General features: G+C 46.0%; 1 long non-coding RNA gene across 1 annotated transcript; it reads right to left on the reverse strand.

The window, feature by feature from the left end:
- Positions 1-7,272: 7,272 nt before the first annotated feature.
- Positions 7,273-12,985, reverse strand: LOC140704762 (uncharacterized). Its single transcript, XR_012084178.2, has 4 exons — positions 12,807-12,985; positions 12,555-12,698; positions 11,422-11,526; positions 7,273-11,002 (listed from the first exon to the last, which is right to left on the reverse strand). It is a non-coding gene; the product is annotated as an uncharacterized LOC140704762 (long non-coding RNA).
- Between the last annotated feature and the right edge of the window lie 11,933 nt (positions 12,986-24,918).

The following is a 24,918-nucleotide window of genomic DNA, read 5'->3' on the forward strand; positions in this document are numbered from 1 at the left end:
CTCGAAGTAGATTTCAATGATCAACTAGGCGTTTATTTCTGTGAAGATTCTCAGTCATCCAGGTGAGGTGAGTTGAGCCATGGCAACTGGACTTCTTTCTTATTAGGTTGAAACGGTTCGCTACTCATCCAAGTAGCTTCTTCACTCTGAAACTGGAAGAAGACAACACCCTCTCCAGCAGAAGTAGCCTTAACTTGGACCAAATATGCCTGGACCAGTGTCTGAGCACCACTTACTGCACCTACAGAGGTTACTTTTACAGACAGAAACGTGACTGTGCCATGGGTTCCCGGGTGTCGCCCATTGTTGGCAACTTATACATGGAAGAAGTGGGAAAGAAGGCACTAAACAGCTTCCAGGGGACGACGCCAACCCATTGCTTCAGGTATGTGGATGATACCTGGCTGAAGATCAAGATTCAGAAATTACAGGCTTTCACAGACCATATAAATGCAGTGGCTCCAAACATCACATTCACCAGGGAAGACACCAAAGACAACCGGCTGCCTTTCCTGGGCTGTGCAGTCATCATAGGATCCAATGGCAGTTTAGGAATAGAAATCTACAGAAAACCTACATACACATACATGCGATTTGACTCTCATCACCCATTGCAACACAAACTAGGGGTCATCAGGACATTAAACCACAGAGCAAGAAACATCCCCACCTCTACAAGAGCCAAGAAGAAGGAAGATGGACACCTGAAGACAGCCCTTAAGGCCTGTGGATCTCCAAAATGGGCCTTTAACAAGGCAGTGTCCCAACCCGACAATGGAACAGTGCAAGACTCAGAGCTGATGGAAGAACCTGGTCATTCCTTCCATGGTGGGTGTGTCTGAAAAGCTCAAAAAGACGGGACACCAAAACACAACAGGAACAATATAGTATATGCAGTGGCCCAGTGCATGGAGGAGTGTTCAGAGCTCTACATTGGAGAAACCAAACAGCCACGAAACAGGAGAATGGCCCAGCACAGGAGGGGCAATGGTTCAGAACAACAATCAGCAGTGTCCCTTCATTTGAAGGACAAAGGACATTCATTTGATGACCAAGATGTTGTTATTTGGATACCTGAAGGACCGCCTCCTTCCATATGAGCCTACCAGGCTGTTAAGATCTAGCCAGGGGGCCCTTTTGAAAGAGCCATCCCTCAAGGAGGTAAGAGGGATGGCTTGTAGACAAAGGGCCTTTTCGGCAGCTGCCCCCAGACTATGGAACGCCCTCCCAACTGAAATTCGCCTGGCGCCGACACTGATGATATTTCGGCGCCAGGTCAAAACCTTCCTGTTCCAGAAGGCTTTTAATTGAAATAACATTAACTGTGGGTCTTAATGATGGTAATTTTAATTGTATTTTTTAATTGTATTTTAATTGTATTTTAACTGTATTTTGATCATTTTATTTTATCGCATTGAATTTTAATTGTTGTAAGCCGCCCAGAGACCTTTGGGTAGAGTGGGCGGCATATAAATTAAATAAATAAATAAATAAATAAATAAATAAATTTTTAGACTGAGAAGATAGGTGGTTTGAGAGAGGGGTCAGGGAGGCCATACATGTGGCCTCACTCAACAGGGGGGAGGCCTTAGATATAATCTGTCTCCCATTTATCATGCCGCCCTTTCATCTGTCCCCAGAAAGATCAGGACCACACACACCAGAAAGACCAATGTTAACTACTGCTAACAACCCATGACAAGGGGTGGAGAAGGACTGCAAAAGTGGGATTATCCCTCACCCCCAGTCCTTTGTCCCTCTGATGAGCCTATTCAGACCAGGGGGAAGTGAAACCAACATGGAGGATATGTCAGGGATCTTCTACCAACTCTCCTCAGACTGAAGAAGCTACCTGGATGAGTAGCGAAACATTTCAACCTAACCAGAAAGAATCCAGTTGCCATGATGAGTAAATTTCCAGGTGTTGTCAAGTCACCCCCAACATACAGCAACCCTATGAATAATCAATCTCCAAAATGTCATGTCCTTGACTGCCCTGCTCAACTCTTTTAAACTCCAGTCTGTGGCTTCCTTTAGGTGTTTTTAGGGAGAGTCCCAAGCCAATTAGGGCTTTGTACGTTGTCATGAATACTTTGAATTTGGATTGTAAGCGTATTGGCAGCCAGTGCTATTTCTTCAGAACCTGTAGCTGAGGTTCTTTTAAAGAGAGTTGAAGGGGCTGTTAAGAACCTGACAGTGTTAAATCATCTGCCTGTTGAATTATGCAGTTCAGCTTTCTTTAAGGAAACTACAAAAAGCTATTAACAGGCTCTGAGATTCAACTGACAGGATCTGGATGTCTTCAAAGTCAAATGAGCCATTTAGTCTAGAGAGGTTTGTAGTGTTGGTTGTTTGGTTTCTTTTTAGATAGGTTTGGCTTTCTGTAATTTTTTAAATTCAGAAGTAAAAGTCTGTTCAGTGTTTACCAGTTCCTTGGTCTAGAAATATATGTTTGTTCTTGTAGCCATCAGAGGCAGTAAATGTTATGTGAATACCTCCCTTAGTAATCTAATTAGATTTGGTAGAAATGCTATGTATTATTTGTAGCTTAATTTTTTTCTGGAGAATATTTTTGCAGTTTTTAGAATTACTTAAGAAGTTATAATATGGAGAAGGATTTTGAATCGGGAGCTTCTGTGTGGTTGGCTGAATGCTTTTATAAAAGGCAGGGGGAAACAATTACCTTAACCTGTGATCTTCCCTATAAATGACTTGTGTAGCAAAGGTGGGTGCCTTTTTCTAATGTAGAGGTTGGAAGGATGAGAAAATTGTCATTTGTAGGAATTAAAGAATAGAGATCTTCAGGGGTTTGGAAGGTTCCCCACCCTTGACTCCTGGTGCAGTGTCTTTTTGCAAAGGTTTGTTGGGTCGGAACAGGGGAAACTAATATGGATTTTGTCCCAGTAGTAGTATAACATCTCTGAAGCTTTATTAGAACTGTGGGTTGGGAGCTTGGCTCATTTTGGCTATGGAAGGTCATCATTGGCCTGGGTATGCTTAGCATGAATATCTTTTGCCTATCCAATGAACCTTATGTGAGGAGGGAAGGAAGGAATAGAAAGGGAGTGAGTGTGGCAGGCTACCAGGGAAATAGGAACAAAAATGCAGGCGAAGAAGGAATCGTGCAACTGAACAGCTGGGGAACAATGATATTTGGAAGAAAATAGAAGCTGTAGTATTAATTCTGCTCCAACAAATTTGTTATTTCTTCTGCTGCTGTTGCTGGGATGAATGAGAGTTGCCATCAGTTATTCACACCTCATCCATGCAGGAACACTCATAAACTATATGGTATCTCTGACCCCTTTCCTCCTGTTTGCTTGGCCCAGAAGCAACTTTAAAGCTAAAAGGGGCAAAAATGCTTGAATGATGTAATGTATGAGATGCGTTCACCCTTCCCTCCCAAACAACACTTCACCACTCAGCTCTCCCCCTCAGCGTTTTTCTTTTAGTGGTTGAGAGGATTATGGGTGGTATCCTGAGATTATTTTAAAACCTACCTACCTACCTACCTACCTACCTACCTACCTACCTACCTACCTACCTACCTACCTACCTACCTACCTACCTACCATTTTCATTTATATGCCATTCATCTCTCCATAGAGACCCAGAATGGTACACAATGTGAAAGAAATACATAACAATAAAATATCCCATATAAATGATAACATGCAGTAAAATGGAGCAACAACATAAACATTAACATATAAAAATGCATGCCACATAAGTAGTGGAATAGCTGTTGCTGGCCTCTGAAGGCTTGCCATTTTATTATATTTTTATATGTATTGTTTGTGTTGTGCACTCTACAGAGAGAAAAATAGCATACTGTATAAATGAAAATAAGTGAGTAAAAAACGTTCCCAACACCCTTCCATTGGGGTTGTTCTATGTGAATTGTATTGACTTCCACTCGGTACTTGTAAGGCATAATATAGTTACATTTACGTGACAGCACCATTTCTCTATTCGATTGTCAAATCAGGAGCATGAAACGGGCATCTGCCACGGGCAGCCATCCAGCCCTGAGATAGTGGCGAAAGTGGAACTGGCCACAGCAGAAGGCACCACACCATATCCATGTTACCTAACTGACTCAGCTGGCTGGGAACTGGTTCCACCAGGGGGCAACAGGGCCATTTGGCCCATGCTTTACCTCACCCATGGTCCTCCACTTTAGCCATTTTTTTACATTTGAAATGTTTAAAGAAAATTCTTTACCTTTCATCTCAAGCAGTGGGTATGTGGGCTGCACAATGTGACATAGTCCAGGCTTCATCTGAGCCCTCAGAGGTCATGCCTGGCTTTATTTCTTGGCGTTTTGAAGCTTGATGACACTGAGAGACCTGAATGCAACATGTTAAATCAGAAGGCTTTTCATGAACTCAGTTGCCTCTCTTGATGGTTCCTGAAGCCCCCCCAAAAAGAGTGGAGCACGGAGTCCCAAGGAAGTTCAGAACCACACCAACTCTAGGGGTGGGGTGTGTGAGAGAGTTTAGCCTTCGCCTTCCACTACCGCGGCCCTGTCAACCATCTTCCTCCAGCCAGCCACCCTGAAGCGGGGATGTGTACCAGTGGGAGTTTTCCCCTACAAAGCAAACAGCTGTTTTTTTTTTTGGTTTTTTTTTGAGGATGGCTTGTAAACTGATTTCTGATACCTTTGCATACAAAAGGGCACAATTTCTCATACCTTATGTGGAGACCATGAATCTTCCATGTGGCACCACTGTGTGGAGTGAATGGGTCTTGATTATTTCCCAGGCAGTACGGCAGTAGATAAAAAACCCAGACATTTTGAATATGGCTGCTTACAGCTCTGGGACCCGATGCTGGAAAATTGCTCCGGAGCTTGGTTCAAGTAAACAGATCACAGAGCAATGTTAAATTTCAGTGATTTCTTCCCTTTGAAGGAAAAAAAGGGAGGGGTTGTTGTGGTTTCTCACCTAGACCTTGTTGGTCTCTTTCTATGAATCCCAGGTATAGGTAACACAGAGGAAATCCACAGGGCCTCGAGACAGAGCTGAGATTTCATCTCTCCGCCACCCACGCCTTCCTTGCCACTTGTACCCCTCTACATAGTGGAGGGTGGCACAGCTTTGATTTCCAGGTGAGAAAACAGAAAGACATGCATTGTGGCTAAGACAGTGAATGCCACAAGCAGCACACAGAGCCATGTCTGAGTTACCTCTTTCATGCTTGCTGTAACTCTTGAGGTGGCCACAACATGGATTCACCTGAGGCAGTAGATTCTGAGTCCCCAAAGAAAGGCACAGAAGGGGGCACGGGGCACAACCCCACAGGGTGTTCTTCTTTATAACCCCCACTATACTGTTTAAGAATGCTCTATTTTAAGAATGTATAAACTATGTCTTCATCCAAAAATATGGATGTTGGAGAAGAACAACATAGAAATTTAAGGTTTAAAGTACAATCAAACATTAAACAACTTTAATAACAAGTAGAGGATTAAATGGGACGTGGTGGTGCTGTGGGTTAAACTGCAGAAGCCTCTGTGCTGCAAGGTCAGAAGACCAGCAGTCTTAAGATTGAATCCACCCAATGGAGTGAGCTCCCTTGCTTGTCCCAGCTCCTGCCAACCTAGCAGTATGAAAGCATGTAAAAATGTGAGTAGATAAATAGGTACCACCATGGTGGGAAGGTAACGGCGTTCTGTGTCTAGTCACACTGGCCACGTGACCACGGAAATTGTCTTCGGACAAACTCTGGCTCTATGGCTTGGAAACGGGGATGAACACCATGCCCTAGAGTCGGACAAGACTGGATTAAATGTCAAGGGGAACCTTTACCTTTACCTAGAGGATTAAATATTAAACCAGTATTAAAACCCAATAATTTTAAACATAAGGGCAAATGCAATTTTAAGCTGATACCAACATCAATATAATGTTGATGTAACACGTACCTCTATCGGGAGGGCATGCCAAACCTACTTGATTAATGCATAATTAATTTCTCTTATGAAGAATACAGAAAAAAGACATTCCCTAATTATCTTAATGCCAGGAGGTTGGTTTTAGGGCTTTAATGTGAAGCACAAGTACCTTGATTTGAGTTTGATAGCTGCCAGATAATTCCTGTAGAACTAATATGAATTGTTAGTTCTAAATATATATTAGTTAAAACTTCCAAATCACTTGTAACAGCAGCACCGAAACTTATGCAACTTAGAAATGCCCACAGCATTGCTCACATGTGGCTAGACTGTGCTTGTTGAGGAAGAGCCAAAGCTGGCAAACCATCTAAAGCCACACGGATTTATAAGAACTATACTTGATCAGGGAGCATCTGCTCCTTCGTGGCAAGTGCAGCCCCTTCCACCAACTTCCAGACCAAGGAACCACCAAAACCATTATGCCTTTGTCATGTCAGGACTCAGCTTCAGTTTATTGGCCTTCATCTGGGCCAACACCAAGTCCAGACAGCAGTTCAGCATCTCCAAAGCCTCACTTGGCTCTGATAGCACAAATAAATAGGATTGTTTCTCTTGTGAAATTTATTAGGAAAATCTGGATTGGGATGTACCTGACTAACTCTATAGTTAGTATAGTGATGATGATGATGATGATGATGATGATATGTCATCAAGTCAATTACTGGGATTATTTTTCTGTATCTGGGCTAGTTAAAGGAATAGGTCCTATTACTGCAATCATTTTAGCTAGCACAACTGTAGAAAAAGAGCCCCATGGAATGGTCCTAAGTCACACAACGAAGCTATCAATGCTGAAGCTAAAGAGGTCTGGTAAATAGAGGGAGGCTCACCTCAGAATACTCTGGATGTCCCTGATGTGGGAAGAAAAGAGGAAGGGTCGCCATACGTTGGAATCACTGTGACAGGACATTTGTTCTCGTTAATAAGAAAGGCCTTGCCGTCTATTTCTTTGCGTCTGCTTTAGTCTCCTGAGTAGCTGGTGGTAAAGGCATCTCCCTTACGGCTCTTTTCTGTCTATCCATGCCATCAATTCTAGGCTTCCTCAGTAAACTAACCCAGAAGTGTTCTACACACATTTCTCTCACCGTTAAAGACATTCAGATCAATTCTCACCCCAGTGATGGTACCCTTATAAAAGCCCACACAAAAACAGCCACCTCTGACATACCTAGTCAAGGAAACAGTTGTCTTTGATCTGTGGCTTACTAGAGGAACACTGGCTGAGTCCATCTTTCCTCTGCTTAACAAATGGGATCTCAAAGGGGTATTAAACTGGAGCAAGCTGGCTGAAGGGATTTAGTGAGAGTGTTTCAAAGTTTTTATTTACAAATAGGCTATATGGAAAAATGTGTAAACCACAAACATTGCGCATACACACACATCATTGTGTTGGAGGGGGAAAATATATGTATTAATAGTCTCCTCCATGGGAATTTCTAGCCTTATCCATGATCAGCAAGAGGTTCATGGGTGATGTGAAGCATTTCCAGCATTGTCCCAAAAGAGAGGAGAGCACAAAACATACAACACAATCCTTTTACTCATAGTTATGTATGGAAAGGTGGGAAAAGCCACATTACATACTGAAATAAAAGTTGTTTCAGTCTTGCACAGTTTAAGAGTGGAAACCTACACATATCTTCTCAGGAGTTAAGTGGCTACAGATTTGCAGACTTTTTAGCAAAGGAATACACTACAAAAGTACCGACATAACTGTGAGTATTGCAACTTTTTTTTAATTCAGTGACTAATGCCCCTGTACTTTCCCCCATGCATTTTCACAAGACCAAGATACCTAGGCTGATGAAGGCTCACATGAGCTGAAAACGCTTGCATTTGTTTGTGATTTTCTAAGTGATTTTCTAGAGGTATCACCCCTTCCTTGCCTTTGGATTTACCATTCCCTGTATATGTGTGTGAGAGAGAACCATGTGTATTGTTTCTTTATAGTAAATCCTTCCAATATTTAACATACATTTACAAATAATGTTCTTAGTTAGGATACAATCCTGTTTTTCTGACTGGAAGTCTACATAGCTGAAGCAGCCACAACATTTTTCTACTTTAAAAAAAAAAACTTTTCTTGACCAATGTGTTGAGTAATAATTCCCTTTCCTCCAGTAAGATTTCAGAAGTATTCCCACAGAAGTCGCTAAATGTTCTTCCATTTTTCTCAGGGAAGCAAATGACCATGAAAGGAAGGGAGTTGGACACAATCTTTACCCAAGGTAGTTCATCCTCGACCCACCAGTTGGTAATCAATCCATGCATTTAGATTGCTGCTGTTTCACATTGACTTACAATGAATAGCAGCCTTGTGTGTGTGTTTTGTGTTGTAAAGTTGTACTGACTTCTACCAATCCTAACAGGCTTTTCAAGGCATATGAGATGCTTAAGGCATGGTTTTGTCAGTACAACACCTCTCCGTCCATGAGTTCCCATGGCTGAGTGGGGATTTGAACCCGGATCTCCAGAGTCCTAGCCTGTCACTCTGTCCACTGTACTGCACTGGGTACCTCAGTAGTAGTTTTAGTGCACCTGTATTCACCTGCTCAGGTATAGCAGGCCTGAAAGTTTGGCCTGTAGTTAATACCTCTTGTTAACCACTGGCAGTTTGCCCATAAAACTTTCACAAACTGGGCCCAGCAAGGAGTGCCTGAAAGTTGGACTGCTCAGTAGAAAGCACAAAATGCCAAGTCAGAATATCTTGCGGAAACGTATTGTCGCTAACTTCAAAAGGAAGAAACTCTTTGCCGGCAGCCGGAACACCTGACACCTGTGGCGGTTGTGAAGAGGGAGCTTCAGCTGGCCGACAGAGGCAGTAAGCCACATAAAATGTCAATGAACAGCTTTGCAAACTAGTCTGTCTGTTGTCCTTGCCTTGGCAAGACCCCCCCCCCAGTGAAAAAGGCACAATTAACAACAACCCTCACAGGATCCGAAAGAAGACAAACAAGATGGATCAGAGGGGGAAAAATGGAGCGATGAAATGGCGCTCGGGTGAAGTTCTCAAAATGCACCTCGTATGCCTCTGCTCCCATCTCACAGGGCAAGAAGGCCTTGGACTGCCACTCATTCTGAATGAGCCAGGAGGGCGAGGGGGGGAGGCGGCAGCGGCAAAATGCAGAGAAAGAACAACAGTTATATTTGTTGAGTTAACCAGCTAATAAAGTTACATGAACTTCTGTCATTAAAAAAACACAAGGCCCTTAACTGAAGCTCTGTCTGTCTTGTTTAGAACAGCAAACAGCCTGTCTTGTTTAGAACAGCAAACAATTATGCCCATCATAATATTTTAAATAAATATTAAATAAATAATTTCCCGGGAGTTATACCCACCCACAAAGATACCATTTGCAAGTGCTGCTGCACATCAAATAATTCTGCTTGCCCCTTCCCGTTTCACCCAACCTCATGTTTCAATAAGGGTGTTTATTTGCTCATTTACTTTGCACTTTTTTTTAAAAAAACCTCCTGAACTATTTTTAACATTTAAAAAACTGTTCAGTTCTGTTAACTTGCACAGAGATGGCTCCGTGCCTTCAGCCCTGTGCAAAACCTGTACATTGGGAAGCCAAAATAATAGATTTTCCCCTGAGCTTGAAATAATCTTATGCCCCAAATGCAACAAAAGAGTGTTTGCAGCAGACTCGAGGCTTATACAGAGAGAACATTTGCTCTTAATAAAATGGCTGGGTCCTGTACCGAAGCCTTCAGTGTCCTCCCTTTCATTTATATGTCATAAGGTTAGGCTTGCATAGCTCAGTGGCATTTTTCTGTATCTTTTCATCACTCCTGAAACTGAGGTTTGCTTGGTTCTAGAGATGGCATTTAATGCTATGATGCTTCCCATTGTTTTAAGCTGGCGTACAGGACAACTTCCTATTAGATATTTTCAATTTAACACTCCACCCACCCCCTGCAAAACCCCCAGAAGAGAAGAAATGATGTTCTCAATTATTTTTTAAAAAATAATTCCTAAAAATGCCCTACACTGGTTTTCTGTGGAAGACAGGAAGTGGATTTCTAACGGCAAGTCTGGGTAGAAATCCTGGCAAACTCCACACCCCTTAATGACCACCCAAGAAGGTAGAACTTTTCTGTATGTGCAAAAGACAGACCTAATTTTTTGATTAAATTAGATCTGTCATTGCATACCCCCTTGGCATCATTCAGTCTTACTTTTCCTATGTGGTGTGGTAAGGGGAAAAATTGCTTATCATATAAATATCAACTTCAAAAGCAGAGTGAGGGCATAAGTTATATCAATATTGTATGAAAACTATGGCAGGGGGTGTCGCGTTCCCAGGTATGCCTGTTCCTCTTGTTTCCCTGCATTTTTTCTAGAGTAGACTCTAGGTGGCAGCCTAGCCCTAGCGGAATCTCTCAGTGCCTACGCAGAGAGTCCATGATCGTGTGAAGGTGTTTGGAATCCATGAGAATGATTCCCAAGTCACATCCACACCTGAAATAACTGAAATAACTGTGTGAGAACTGGTTGTTGTGGGTTTTTATTATATATTTTATGATATATTGCTTATATTAGTATAGTAGCATTACTATCAAAACATGAACACTCGGTCTGCGGTCACACTGACAAGAAGCACCGCATTTAAGCCTCATGTAAATCGATTTCCGTTTTATGATTCACACAACGCAAAGGTGAAATCAATTTATATGGATGTTAAAACAAGATTTTTTTCCAACTGGCTAGCAGAGGCTTTTTCAAATACCTTGCTTCTAAAATTGATTCAATACAATTGGGTTTTGTGGATGTGAATGGTGCTGTAATTTTAATTTGTGCCTATGTGGGTTTTGGGTGGCAGGGGTACTGCCATTTTTCTTTATAATTTTTTTAAAAAAATACTTTTGTAAAATGTTTTTTGCTACATCACTCCATCAGTACGTTTGGCATTACAGCCATCTACCTCATTTTCTCCACTCAGTCAATGAAAGAGCTTTACAGATCCAAGGGTGGCCATGACAGCCAAAGAGGAGAACCGTTTTACTCGCCGTACTCTTCCAGGTCTTCGATCAGGATGTCATCTGGGTGGAGAAGAAGAGGAGAGAGACCTCATTAGAGCAGCTGGATTGCCCAGAGGAGAGGGCTCTCCCCTCACCCTCCACTCTACGGCTGAAAGGGAGACTTTGCCAGGGAAGCAGGAGTGGCTCTCTGTGGAAAGGACTCAGAGGCCAAACATTAGCAGAATCTGGTGGCAGATCTTGCCCTCGGTCCCCTGTGCCTAGGGAGACAGAAGACCCAGTTCCTTCCTCCCCTCCTCCCTCCAAACGGGCCGGTAACAGGTGTTCCGTCCCACACACACACACACACACCGATCCCGAGGAAGGTGTAAACGATGAGGAGCCCTGTCCAGTCATCTGGGACTTTCAGCAGTCCTTGAACAAAGGCTCTCGGATCGGTCCCGTCCTCCCAGAGCCCCGTAGTCACTTCCTTGAGGACTTACTTGGAAATGCTGCAGGATAATGGCGTGCCTGAGCTACAGAGTGGTGTTTCGCATTGCTCAGGCCTTCTCCGTGCCCTTTGGCGAGTGAAACAAAATCTGCATGTGCTGGAAGAAGAAGAGAGATCTCAGAAACCGTTCACTGGCAAACACTTTCCTCCACAACATGGCTTTTGGTGCAGGGTCCTCACAGGGCAAACCGAATTGGAACGGAGAAGGAGGGAGACGCAAGCTGAGAGGTGAAGACAGGTGAAGACTTGCGCACAAGAAGAGTAACCCACCAAGCAGCTCTCGTGAGGGGCTCAGGCAAAGGGCTGAGAACAACAGGATGCAATTTAAGAGGGAGAAATGCAAAGTTCTACACCTAGTTGGGGAAGAACCTCCAAACACTCAGTTACGGGGGATACTTGGCTCAGCCATGCGGAAATTGTTGTGGAAGATGAGCCAACAGTGCAAGGGGGCTGGAAAAAAGGGCAGCGCGATTTGAGGCAGCATTTAAAGAAAGACAAAAGAACGGGGCAGGATTAGCTTTGGGAAAAGACAACGGAGGGGAGAGAGGAGAGCACTATTCAAAGACCTGAAAGGGAGTCACACAGAAGAGGGACAGGATCGGTTCTCCATCATCCCAGTGGGGAGGATGCGCAACAATGGGTTCTAATGAGGGACACCAGGTTTCCCTGGAATATCAGGGATGTAAAACGTGGTTCGAGCAAAGGCACTGAGGACTTACATCCAAGAGAGGGAAGAGGTAGCCGCTTGTTGGCTCCTCTCCCCGCAGACCCTGAAGGAGCAGCTCCAGTCCCTTTCCAAGATCTGCGGGGATGGGGGTGGAGGTTTGGTCACGGAAGAGCCATGGGCCTGACCAGGGACCTGCTCCAAAGCGCCAGTCCCGCAGCTTACCCTGTGGGGTGGCCGAGAGGACCAGAGGGCTCCTGGGTCATTCACCACCACCACCGAAAGCAGCTCTGCCAGGCTGTAGGGCAGGGCCCGGCACTCCCTTCCCGGGATGAGAGCCTTCTTGCAGCAGCTGCAGATGGGGCTGAGGAAGCAGAAAGCCCCGTCCTCCCAAGGGCATCCCCCCTCCACACCCCAAGACCTGTGAGACCTAGAGGGGGGGATTCCTAGGACAGGACTACCTCTGACTTCCTCCCTCATCAGCTCAGGAACCTTGCCGTGATTTGGGCCGGACCGTTGGCTGCTTCTACACCATTCAGGGAGGAGACGGAACTGGCGAGGCTCCCGGGAGATCCTGGTGGGGCTCCTGGAAGATCTCGGCAAGGCTGAGGAGGGGGAGAGAGGGGGAGATGGAGCACTTGCAGTGAGCACCACAGGCGAGCCAGCTGGCCACAGCCCCTCGGCTCCCCCACTGGTGACCACCTGGGTCTTACCTGGAGACTGGCGCTCCTCAGCTGCAGCGGGAACACTGGAGAGGCCTCAGGTGGATGGGGCCCCGGTCTGTTCCTCCAGGTGGAATTTTGATGTTGGGTTGGGCAGCCTCCAGGCAGGACAGAGGTGGCGTCTGGCCCCCTCCTCTCCCGAAGGTTCCTTTCTCTGGAACAAGCTTTTCAGCTTTGAAAGCCTGGAAAGGAAGAGGAGACGAGGGGGATGAGGGCTCCGTCAGGCCAGCAAGCCAAGAAGGTCCGCGAGGAGGCCGGAGGCGTTTCCGCTGAGTGATTTCTGTCGTTGCCATCTGGGGTACTCCACCTTTCTGCTTAAAAAGGACCAAAGGAGTGAAGCCCACTGGTTAAAAACTCCACTTAGGCAGCCGGGCACTCAGCTTGCTGGAAGAGAAAGGTCTTGGTCTGCCTGCAGAAGGACAGCAGAGAGGGGGACAGCCAGGCCTCAAGTGGGAGGGAGTTCCAAAGGCTGCAAGCAGCAGCCACAGAGAAGGCCCTCTCCCACAGCTGCATCCAATGTGATCCTGGAAGAGCTGAGAAGTCTTATTCTTCTTCCAAATGGACGTCACAGGCCCAGCAAGGAAGAGGCGGTCTTGGAAGCAGCTCGGATCAAAGCCTTTTCGGGATTTATAGGTTTGGAGTTAGAGCTGCCTGGAAATGGATTAAGGGGCCAGAGGAGCTGCTATAATAGGGGTGATGGGATCCCTGGGAGCAACCCCAGGCAGCCAGATGGATGCTGACATTTGGATCTGCTGACTTTTCTGGACTCTATCCAGAGGCAGCCCCGCGCTAAGTGGGTTAGAGCCAGGGTCTCAAACTCAATTTGCCTGAGGGCTGCTGGAGGCAGAAGGTGGGTGAGGCTGGGCCAGATCAGATTTTCTGCCAAGCAGAGCAAGAGCCTGAGGAAGCCGCCCAGGAGTTTCCTTAGCCCGGCTGGGGCTCCGAGGGGGAGGAGGAGGAGGAGAGGTGCGCAAGCCCTCATCGCCACGACCCCCTCTAGCTCCTTCTTCACTACCACCAACAGTAGCAGCAGCAGGAGAAAGAAGCGGAGAAGGGAGGGAGCGACCACCTAGCGGGGGGGGGGGGGGAGGGCATGACATTAAAAAAAAAAAAAAAAACCTCACAGAGTTCGCCTTGCCAAAGGAGAAAAGCCCCCATTGGTACCTGCAAAATTAAACAGAACGGGGGGCCCCTCGGGTGTGCGTGTGCAGGCACACACACGCACACACACACACACACACACACACGGAGGTCCAGCAACCTTCCTCTGAGGGCCCCTCTCAAAAAAGGCACACTCAGCAGCAGCAGCTACCCCCACCACAACAGAGGAGCAAACTTTGTGAGGCAAACCCAGGCAGCCTCCAGACTCAAGGCAGCTGAAGCAGGATGAAGAGGAGGAGGAGGAGGAGGAGGAGGAAGCACGGCTGGGTGCTGAGGCGTCTGCTATCCGGGCTGGTGCTGGGGGTGCCAAGAGAGAAAGAGAGCCAGAGAGCCACTTCCCTTGAAGAGTCGGCGGCAGCTGCTGTTGACAGCTTGGAGGCACTCTTTGAGGATGGGCCAGGAGTGAGCTCCGATCTCAGGCATCGCTCACTGGCGGCTCAGGCGCTCGGGGAAAAGGGCCGGCAGCGTGCCTCGCTCTCCGCCTCTCTCCCAAGACAGCGCCTCTTATACCCTCCATATGAAACTGCAGCCTGCCACCCGATCATAGGGGGAGGGTTAAAAATGAACAGACTCACATTTTGGGTACTTCTTCCACACTGAAGATGAAGAGAAATGAGGATTTTTCAGGCCCCTTCCCCCAGGGCCGCGCGTGTCCCAGGACCGCGCGCCTAATGGCGTGTGAAATTCTCAAACTTTGTATCTGGCCTTAATATGGTAAATAGGAAAGCCAATTAGATTTGCATAAGCCAGGGAGTCAGGAAAGTTTTAAGGATCAGATCATACTTTTACACTATTAAAGAGCAGGCCGGGTAGGTGGGGCTCGTCAGCCATGGAAGGCAGTCCATCTCGGAGAAGGAAAACTCCGATTTCAAACCTCCACTGCCTTGTGGCTATATCCACTCATGGAAAAGGCTTCAGGAGTTAACCTCGAGGCAAAATCCGGAGCTGGAGTCCCGAAGGCAGCTCGTGTCGTTCTGCCAACTCCTGCGACGTTGCTGGAACCAGTCGTATTGGCTCTTGCCTTTCTATTGGACCATTTCAGCAACGTGGAGAGGGGGGATTTGCTGCTTGGGTAACAGCCGATCCTCCATATTAACTTACCTGGGCTTCATGCTCTGGAGAGGACACTCCTCGATTCAGAGCATGTTACCATAGTCTCTCGAGACTGAAGGATGCCTATGATATCCCCCAGGGCCACTTGGGAAGCAGCTCTGTGACAACCAAGGACCTGTCACAATGCTCCCCCAACAGAGCCACCTGGCCACCAGGACCTGATACTGCTGAGGGATAGTTTTCTGTTGCAGAATTTGGAACTTCAAGTCAAATTCCTTTTGCTGTGGAATGGAACTGACTATAGAACAGCGAGACAGAATACAGTGGTGCCTCACTAGACGATTGCCTCATGGGACGAAAAATCGCAAGGCAATTGGTTTTTGCGATCACTATGGTGCCTCGCAAGATGTTTTTTCTATGACTGTGGTTCGTAAGACTTTTTTTTTAGACTGATGCTTCGCAAGACTTTGTTTTAGACCGATGCATAGGGAACCTCACAAGACCATTTTTCACAAGACAACAATTTTTGCGGAATGACTTAAAATCATATTGCGAGGCACCACTTGTATTTATCTTATTTCTCCTGATTTCAAAGTGTATATATCTGTTTCTGTTTGTATCTTTGTTAGTAATCTGAACAAGAGCAAGAGCCCAGAAATGTTAGCAGCGAACATTCTGAACTGGTTGATATTTCGGAAGAGCCATCAAGAGCTGCTGGGTTTAGCTACAGTTTCCCAATCTGGACTGGGAAAATTATTCTGCACATGCCCCAGTGAAATGAACCATAGTTGAAAAAGTTGAGCAATCCCAGTCAAACCATCATTGTCACAAACTTTGGGTCCCAAGGGGGCCGTCAGAATCTGGCCCCATTGGGGAAAGTAGCATTTGGGTAATCTGGAGAAAGCTCCCGAATGGATTTCTTTTCTAAGCACAGAAGGCAAGGTTGCCTATGCCACCATTGGGTGCTCGAAGGCGTTGCGAGGTCGCCCTCCTCCAAAGGCTACGGCCTCCCTCCCTCCCTTCACTTGCCAAAGGCAAATGCACCACAGGGTGCTTCTGAACATGTCTAAAGGGTAAGTCCTGAGCCCTTGAAAAGGAAGGGAATTGTACCCACTAAACAAGGCTGCCTGTTAAATGTATATGGCCTATTTGCTTCAGCTGAACGAAGTGGGGAAATCCTTGGCAAACGGCCGTGATTGCAAAGTTGGGATTAATGCCTAAGAATCAGGACCCTGCAGACTTATTTCAAAAAAAGAAAACAAACGTTTTGAACTGTGGATGATATTTCTATCTGGTATGATATGCAAATGAATTATGCTTTTAAAAAAAGGAATGACTCCAATAGGGAACAAAGTTCATAAAAATAGAGATTTATATCTGTGATTTTGGTGGATCTAGTTCCATTCCAGTTCATACATACATTTTCTGTGTTTGTGTGTGCATGCATGCGTGCGCACACATCATCAAGTCAATTCCTTGTGAACAATATGATAAATGAGATACAGACCTGCTGATTAGGTGACATTAAGACTGGTTTGCAGGTCCCCAAAGCAGCAGCTGTGGTGGGTGCAGGAGCCTGCAGGGAAGGAGTAGAAGGCAATGAGGTGGGGGAACGTCCAGGTCTCCTCTGGATCTTCCGGCGGTAATCGGCAAGTCCCCTCTGCTCTTCCAGGGGTTCCCTCTTGGTCCTCATCCCTCTTGGCTTCTGCTTCTTTGCTCCCTCTGGTGCTCTGGCCTCCAGCCGAGAAGAGCAATGCCCCTGACTCCAGCCAGTCCGTTTTCCTGGCTCCTTTGGTAAGGGAGAAATTGCACGGGCGAGGGTTGACTGGAAGCCACTGGGATGCTTTCTGAACATTGGAAACCAGGACACATTCCTGCAGTGGTTGCGGGATGCGAAGGCTGATAGTTCAGGTGATCACAAGTAATTAAGAAAGCATTTAGTTTTAGAGAGAGAAGTTGAAGAAGTCAGTCACACACAGAGATGTCTGCCAGCGGAGCCCTCCGCACACACCTCTCCACACACCTCTGGGCAACGCCCCCAGGAGGACTCCCGTTTACTACTTTAACAGGCTTACACATAGTTGACATACTGATACGGCATGGTTGCATAATGCCAATTAGGATTGGACAAAGAAAGGCCTTTGAAGTTAGCTCTCTATCTCTACGAGAAAGGGGAAGAATGGGTAGCCACTCCTCTCTCATCAAAAGCAGCTGCATCGTATCCAGGAGAGTATGCTCTGCAACTGTAGAATCAGATAACAGCTTAGCAACTTTGAGGATGCCCCCCCCCCCACATTCCTGTGCTTTTTCCCTTCCCCGTGTTTACTTTTTGTGTGTACCCTCCTTAAGGTGTGTATATTGTGGCTAGCCTTTCCCCTCTGTTGTGGGGCTCCTCATGCCCTTACCCACAAAGGTGCTTTGATGCACGCTTTCCCTTAATACAGTATGAGCATTTTTAAGGGTAAAGACAATGGTGAAACTCTGAAAACTAGATCCCCATCCAAGTGGATTCATAGGTAGATCCCAAGTGTTGCAGATCTCCCGTTGCAAACGGTCCTACGACACTTTGGAATGGACAAAGTTCTACAACTTTCCAACCGCAAAGACTCTGCCCTGGCATGTGTCTCCATAAAGGGCGGTTCGTTTCCGGAGGAGCGCCTTTACTCCTCGTCTTCTGAAATCCGCTGAGCTTTACGCAGGGCCATGGCGGTAAAATTAATCCAGCTTCCCTTGTCCTGACCACAGTTTTTAGAAAGGGAGCAGTGCTTCCCGTCCATCTGCAGCTTCTCCGCAGAAGGAGGCAGTGAAGGAGCAGCCCAGTAGCCGGCAGTCCAGCTGAACTAGCCATCACCAGGAGGTGCAACAGGCACCCTCTTCATCCAGGGAGACAGTCAATGGTTTTGCATCTCTTTCCACAGCAGGGACAGTGGACTCCTCCCCAAATGTGGTGGCTGATTGGAGGTGGGTATATGAACAGCTTGGTCAGAACAGTGACTCTAAGAGAGATGCAACAGCACCCTCTCTAGATCCGGGTACGTTTGAGCCTCATAGGCACCATTAACTGACTTTCATGTCGGTGTTAATGATTCCTTTGCACCAGTGTTGGGCTCATATGCACTCTTGGAGAAGCGAGCAGAAATGTAAATATCTGAAAGTATCCAATCGTGGGCCGTTTTGTCCACGTTTCCACTCAGTGTAGAATAACCACCTATAATTCGAGAAGGCTGGGGCCATTCAGGGACGGTGCCATGAGGCTCAAACAGATTAGGAATGACAAAATACTTATTATGCCAATTTCAAAACCCCACTTAGACAATCAGTAAATGATTGCGCCAGAGGGCAAATACAAATAGACTTTGAGTTGCATATCCTGTATATTCTGTCCTTCACCCACAAGGTAGCTGAGAAACCAAAACTGATGGGCTGCCACAAATCATACACACTGTCTTCTACCATAATATTTTCTACAAGACATCTCAAGTATTTTGTCTGGCCTTATCTGTCATTTTGATGCAAGACACTGAAGTATGCAGCTTTTATGCTAAAAATAACTTATTTGTAAACACATATATGTATATAAATTAAAAGCTGCAGGTGTGCACCCCACTAGGACTCTGCCCTGGCATGTGCCTCCATAAAGGGTGGTTCGTTTCCGGAGGAGCACCTTTACTCCTCGTCTTCTGAAATCCGCTGAGCTCTAGGCAGGGCCACGGCGTAAAATTAATCCAGCTTCCCTTGTCCTGACCACAGTTTGTAGAAAGGGAGCGGTGCTTCCCATCCATCTGCAGCTTCTCTGCAGAAGGAGGCAGTGAGGGAGCAGCCCAGTAGCCGGCAGTCCAGCTGAACTAGCCATCGCCGGGAGGTGCAACAGGCACCCTCTTCATCCAGGGAGACAGCCAATGGTTGTGTATCTCTTTCCACAGCAGGCACAGTGGACTCCTGCCCAGATGTAGTGGCTGATTGGAGGTGGGCAGAATAACCACCTGAAATTCAAGAAAGCTGGGGCCATTCAGGGACTGCGCTACCACTGCTGAGCTTTTCATGCCAGGCTAGGTGCCCAGGTTCCTGCCCTCTGCCCTGGGGACTGTTAAGCTAGCCTGGGTACCAGCTTGCCCCCTGGCCCCAAAGGTGTAATTCCAGGTGATGGGCCAAATGAAACAGGACTCCATGTTGTCAGTGGCAAAATTGGACCCTGTTGGATCACATCGCATCACCATTGGTTCCTGTGCCCAGGGTTAGATGCTCTGGCAGGCTGCAACTCTCCAGGGTCATGCTAGAGCAGCCTTTCCCACATGGGTCATGCTACTGGGGAGAATGGGAGTTGTAGTCCTCGAAGGCTACCAGATTGAAAAGGCTGCTTTGAGAGCATCTTCCAGCTGCAGAAGAGAACAGCACTTGGACCTGAACCTTTTTCTAGGGGCCAGGTTTGTGGGTCTGCAAACAAGCAGGAGCTTGTAATAAGGAAGGATTGTTCCTATTTTCAAACAACACAACTATCTCAGCCTTCATTTGAACATATAGCCAGGTTTCTAGCCCATGTGGCCCCAAAGTCTTGGAAGGCGAGCTGTGCCTCGTTCTCAACTTTTCAGGCGCAAAAGAAAAGCATTGCCAGTCATGTATATGGAACATATTTGGTGTCTGCTTGATCTTCCGCAGATGGTAAGGAACAAGCATCCTTGAAGGTCTATTTAAGAAAGAAGTGCTGGTTTGTGAAATATTGTGGGGCAAAGTAGCTCTCTTGCAATGTTTTAGGATGGGAAACAAGGACAATCTGTGGCATCTTAATGGTAGGGGTGGGGGCGAGGACAATGAATTTACGAATGGCTTCCCATGCCTAAAAATCAGCCATCTTTTACCAGCCAGAACTGGCAGATTAAAGCTATGATTAGCCCTTCTCCAAATGGGGATTCCGCTGGCTAGACCAAGCACCTTTCATTCATTTCAGTGGGTTTTCTAAAAGACAAACAAGTGGGTCCTTGATCAAATCAAGCCTAAATGATCTCTGGAGACAAACGTGATAAAACTGGAGGTGTCCTACTTTAGGCCCATCGTGAGAAGGCAAAGTTCTCTGGAAAAGACCACAACGCAGGGAAAGTCGGTGCCTTTTTTTGATTTCACCGTCCCTTTTGTGGGAGCTCAGAGGTCCTAACACAGCACCTCTTCCCCAGATCATACTCGAGCGCAGACCCCGCATGGACCCTGGAGGCCAGGAGAGATTCCTGTAGAAAAGCCACAGGCTCTTCCTCAAGGAAGGGTTTTCCCACATGGAAACTCACATAATTTTATTGCCCTCTAATATCCATCCACCTATCGGTTGCGTAGGCGGTTGGTCCATCTGTCCATCTGTACACCCCCACCTCCCATCTATCTAATTTTTCTGGGAATCCTTGCAGAAATGTTCTACCTCAATTCTAAGGAGAAAAACACAGGAATCATGCTGAAGTAATTTCTCTATTTATTTGAGTATCTGTGTTCTATATATCTGGAAAAACCCTCAAACAACAAGTAGAAATTAGTCACTATGTTGAAAGGTTCCAGTTGAAAGTCTCTCCACCATTAAAATAGTTTTTAAAAATCTGAAATACATTTGATTAAGTCTAATTAATATTAAAATGTGAAAGAGTCTCTTGGAATCAAAAGCCTAGCAAAAACAACTAACATAAGACGTTTTCCCTAATATGAAAAAACAGTAGCTCTTCACCCAGCCAGCATTGAAAACAAAAAGCTAGTTGCATCTTCTTTTAAGGGATTACTGAAAGGAGTTGTAAAATTTCTGGCAACTGTCTCTCTTCAAAGCCAAACTATGAAATGAGATGGAGGCTTCTTAATTTTCCAGAGTAAAAAACTGAAAACTGGGTTTGCTCATTTCCTGTCATTGAAGACACTGAGGTCCAGGAATGGACTATGCTATGAAAAACTGAACTGCACTGTCATGGAATTTGTCTTTGACTTCTGTTGTGGATGACAGTGTTGGTGCATATGCACTGATGAGGGTGACCAGTCCCGCTGATGAGTGGAGCTGCAGAGACAGGATTCTTTCACTCCCCACAGTAGGTGGAACAATGGATCTCAGCAGAGTATTTCTGACCGCAAAGCCAACACCATATTCCCTGGTCTCATTCAATGGTTTTCCCTGCCAGAAGAATGAGAAGTTTTTTTCTTTGACAGATCCCATGTCTGGCAATCTCATTTCTTGCAGGGCAGCAATGTCCATCCGCAGTCTACTCAGTTTGATGTCGATGATAGCTGTCTTGCGCACATCATCTATCTCCTGCAGGTTGTCAGAAAAGCCAGGGGTCATTATCCGAACATTCCAGGTGCCCAACTTTAGGGTAGATGTTTTCTTCTGATTGTTGCATGGTGCAGGGTTATTGATCTGTTTTTCGGCTCTCCCACCATCAGAAGTAGCCCCTGGCATCATGCTCTACGTCAGTGGTTCTTAACCTTTGTTACTCGGATGTTTTTGAACTGCAACTCCCAGAAACCCCAGCCAGCACAGTTGGTGGTGAAGGCTTCTGGGAGTTGCAGTCCAAAACTCCTGAGTAACCCAAGGTTAAGAACCAGTGCTCTACGTCAATCGAGCAAGACTTATAACCAGTAACTGCTAGTTCCTGTGTTATTTCAACACTGTATGCAAAGCTGGAGTGTCCTCTCCAGAGCATGAAGCGTGGGTAGAATAATATGGAGGATAGGCTGTTAACCAAGCAGCAAATCCCCCCTCTCCACATCACTGCAATAGTCCAATGGAGAGGCAAGAGCCAATACAACTGGTTCCAGTGACATCGCAGGAGTTGGCAGAACAACACGAACTGTCTACGGGACTCCGGCTCTGGATTTCACCTCGAGGTTATCTCCTGAAGCCTTTTCTATCAGTGGATATAGCCACAAGGCAGTGGAGGTTTGAAATCAGAGTTTTCCTTCTCCTAGATGGGCTGCCTTACATGGCTGACGAGTCCCACCTACCCGCCCTGCTCCCTAATAGTGCGGAAGTATGATCCTACTCCTGAAACATTCCTGCCCCCAGGTATATGAAATGCTATTTGGCTATCCTATTTAGCAGATTAGAGTCAAATGCCACGTTCCTGGGGGTTACAACAGCCAAAGTCCTATAAACCAGTCCAGGGTCAGGAATAACAAGAATGCAAAGCCAGTGTCCATAAACCAACTCACAGAATGCAGTCCAAGGTCAGAATCCAGAGTCAAATACACAGTGTAGTCCAGGGTCAGAATCCAGAGTCAGGAACACAGTTCAAGGATCATGGATGCAAACCAGGGGTTTTGACTCGTTGCTTCCACAGAATTTCTGGCTGACTAGGAGCTGTTTTATAGTAAAACAGCTCCTTGAGCAAGCGAGCGAGCGAGCAAGCAAGCAAGCAAGCAAGCAAGCAAGCAAATGTCCCCAAATCCAGAGGCAAACTCTTAGCAAAGTCTGAAAGGTTGTCATTTATTACACAGTACCTCATAATATTCTCCTTTTTGTTATTATGAGTTCATAAACCTTCTACATCTCCACATTTGTGTGTGGGTAGTTATAGGCTATGTGGGGAAAGAGTTTTGATGAATTAATCCTTGATAAATACGTTTTATGTGGTGAAGAAGGGGTATGTAGTTGGCACCTGCTAGTGGAAAAGAACATAATTGCCAACGCATGCACAGGTGGAACTTCACCTGGTTAAAGAGGTCATAAAGAAGTCCACCTCTGGAGGATGTGCCCAGTAGTTGTTAAATTTTGGAGGAGTGTCCAGCATAAAATATATTAGATTCTGACACATTAATTTGTACCTGACACAAACCTACACTTTTGGATTTTTAAGGTAGGGTGAATAAAGATGTATTGCCTAAAAATCTATTTCTGCTTTCCTGCATGCAACCAGGTTGGAGGAAGCCAACCAATGGAAGAAAAGACTATACCAGCTTCCATTGAGACTGTTGGTGTATGAATGGGCTTGGTCAGTGGTGATGGCAGAGAAGGCAATGCAGCAAGTGCAAACACACTAGTAACCAAGAAGGTCTCTGGCTGAGGAGCCAGAGGTTGGGAGTTCATTCCCCCCCCCCCGGTGCCTCTTTGACAGGGGCTGGACACGATGATCCCTTGCAGCTCAGCAGTTCTAAGATTATTATTATTATATGGACCAACAAATCTTGCTGTGGAAATCAGCATACATCAGGGCAATTGCATGGCTGGTTTTTCCCTTTTGTTCAGTGTCCAGCTCACAGCCAAGCATGCAACTGGGTGCATGGTTAATTGCTCAGTCATGGGCAAGGAACAGCCAAGTTACAAGATGGAGAATTGCTTGCACAATTGACTTTATACAGTCACATAAGGCTATAGGATTTTGGCCATGGACTTTTTCTGCCAGAAACAATAGCAATCCAGTTAGATTACTGCCCAGGGACTCACTTGAACATGATGCAAAATATTATGTCAGTTAAGCAAAAGCTTGTTCTGTTAGTTTATCAGTGTGAGCAAGGCCTGATGCTATCTGTAGAGTTCATAGTAGAGGTGAAATTCCAGGGATATTGTGGGTAAAATGATGGACTAGGACAGTGGTGTCGAACTGTGGCCCTCCAGATGTTCTTGGCCTTCAACTCCCAGAAATCCTGGCCAGCAGAGGTGGTGGTGAAGGCTTCTGGGAGTTGAAGTCCAAGAACATCTGGAGGGCCACAGTTCGACACCACTGGACTAGGACTTTAGAGACCTGTGTTTGAATCCTGGCTTGGCCGCTGAAACTCATTTGAGGTGTGTGGTGCTGGTAAAACCACTCTACAGATATCTCACATACTGTGAAAACCCTGTTATGATTGCTATAAATTGGGTGCTACTCAATGGCACATAGCAGCAACACATAGTGTATTCAAAGGCTACTTGACACCTATACGTTAATATAATTTGCAAAATCCTGGAGGTGAGAGAAGCTTGTGTGGTGACATTCAGATGCTTAAATTAGTTATGATTTTCCCTCTTCCAGTCTTGGACTGCCTAACAGTACCTTCATGTGAGCAGTTCAGCATGATAGGTACAAATTCATGGAATATTGTGACTGATCCTTTTAAAAAAAATATATTGCAACAGTTCTTTCTCCCTCTTTCCACTTTAAGCAATGGAGCTGAGAATGCAATTGTGTGCAATTTCATTGCTGTATGGTAAACAAGCAGATCAGTTTCATGAACACGTACCCCTGCTCCCTCATTAATGGAGTCTAGCTTTAAATCAATTTCTACCTTGTGGTGAGTCCTAACTAAGTTACCATTCAAGCCCATACAGTATTTTACCAACAGGATGGGGTACTAATGTCTTCTAAGAAAGAAATACTCACCTAAAACACATTCATAAAAAAATTATTTCAAGTCTCAGGGAGGCCATACACATCCATGTAGAAAATCCTCACTCAACAGGGGTGGAGGCCTTAGATACAATCTGTCTCCTATTTATCAAGCTGCCCTTTCATCCCCTTCAAGAAGGATTAGGGATACACACAAGAAAGATTAATGACTGTTAATGACTCATGACAATGGATGGAGAAGGACTGCAGAAGTGGGATTATCCCTCACCTCCCCCCATTATAAGAGCCTCGTAGAGCAGTGGTTAAAGTGCTGTACTGCAGCTAAAACTGTGCTCACGACCTGGGGTTCAATCCCAGGTAGCTGGCTCAAGGTTGACTCAGCCTTCTATAAAACTCCGATTTCAAACCTCCACTGCCTTGTGGCTATATCCACTCATGGAAAAGGCTTCAGGAGTAAACCTCGAGGCAAGATCTGGAGCTGGAGTCCCAGAGGCAGTTTGTGTCATTCTGCCAACTCCTGCAACGTTGCTGGAACCAGTTGTATTGGCTCTTGCCTTTCCATTGGACCATTTCAGCGACGCGGAGAGGGGGGATCTGCTGCTTGG

Source organism: Pogona vitticeps, chromosome 2 (assembly GCF_051106095.1).
Source record: "Pogona vitticeps strain Pit_001003342236 chromosome 2, PviZW2.1, whole genome shotgun sequence".
In the NCBI taxonomy this organism is placed as follows: Eukaryota; Metazoa; Chordata; class Lepidosauria; order Squamata; family Agamidae; genus Pogona; species Pogona vitticeps.